The sequence below is a fragment of the Neopelma chrysocephalum genome, unplaced genomic scaffold, assembly GCF_003984885.1.
Source record: "Neopelma chrysocephalum unplaced genomic scaffold, ASM398488v2 Primary Assembly neopelma1_84, whole genome shotgun sequence".
In the NCBI taxonomy this organism is placed as follows: domain Eukaryota; kingdom Metazoa; phylum Chordata; class Aves; order Passeriformes; family Pipridae; genus Neopelma; species Neopelma chrysocephalum.
In genome coordinates, this window is record NW_020897746.1 from 9,733,140 (window position 1) to 9,734,602 (window position 1,463).

The following is a 1,463-nucleotide window of genomic DNA, read 5'->3' on the forward strand; positions in this document are numbered from 1 at the left end:
AGCAGCAGCACGGCTGAGGGACCCGTGGTGGGAGGGAGCATGACCAGCTGGGACAGAGGCTGGGCTTGGAAATGTTTAGGAGCTGGATCTACTTCCCTCTGCTCTGCCTGGTGGGAAAAAAACCAACCCCTAAGATTTAAATAACACTCCGATGTTTCGGAGCGAGGCAAACTGCAGAGGTGCAGTAAGTCAGGGCACGGGATGAGGTTAAAACCTGTCCCCAGTACATCTCCTGCATGTCCAAACTTTCTCCACCCCTTTCAGATGGAAAAAACCCCAACCCTTAGGTGGCTATGCCAGTTTCCAGTCGGTGAACCTCAAACAAAGACATTTCCCTGCCCAGCTCCTTGACAGAGACCTGATGTTTGGAGATCCACGTGGAAAGCAGCTCTCTGGGGGTGTGGGTGGCTGCTCTGGGGATTTTTCCTGGCAGGAACAGCCCATCTCTGAGCCACGGCAGCCACCTGCTGGTACCTGCTTGCCCACATCCCTGCCTGCATTGCCTGGACATGCACCTCTGCCTGCCTGAACCACCTGCTTTCTCCTTGCCTGCATCATCCCTCCCTGTAGCACCAGCATCATCCACAGGAACCAGGGATGGGTGAAGGTCTTGCTGCTCTGTCCATCCCATGGGATGGCACTGCTCCTGTCCTCCAGTGGGTCCCCAGCCCACCTTTCTCTGAGGCTGAGGATGCTGGGGGACAGGACAGCAGGGCACCAGGGGAAACACCTGGGAGTTTCATTTTTCTTCAGATTTATTTTTTTCTTTTAAATTTATTCTTCAAAGCTAGCCCTGGCAGGCAGGTGTTTAAGAGGAGATGCTGATCTGCTCAGACAGGGTCAGGGTGCTGGTGGCTTGCCCCCATCTCCCCACCAGTTCCCCCAGGGATGGGTGCTGTCAAGAAGCCCACCCTGTCTTCTCAATGACCAGAGCAATGTTCAGCCTGCTGTCCTTCTGCACTGTGACTTTGGGTCAAAGCACATCTCATTCTGAGTCTAAATAATCACTGGGGTTTTACAGGTGATGATACAAGAGATGCTGGTTCTCATTACACTTTTCCAGGCACTGCTGAGTCCTTTCCTTGTCTCTGTGTCTCCAGTGGTGGGGACCAGAGAGGCTCCAAGGTGACCTGAGCTGGAACACACAGCAACAGCAGATTTTTGGGTCAAAACACAAAAGACTCCACCAGAAATCACCACCTCCATGGCCACATTACACCACCCAGAGAGATGCTTTTGAGGACTGAGCAAGGCAAAGCCCTGGTGCCCTCCTGCCATGGGTGAGTGAGGTGTCAGAGCCTCCTCTGGGTTTGAACAAACCCCCACATACACACAGCCACAGTCTCCCTCTCTGCCTGGGGACCAGCAATTCATCCCAGCAGGGTTATTCCTCAGCACAACGAACAAGTCAGTCGGAGCAGGGGTACAGATGAACGTCAGGCATCAATTTGTCAAAGGATAAA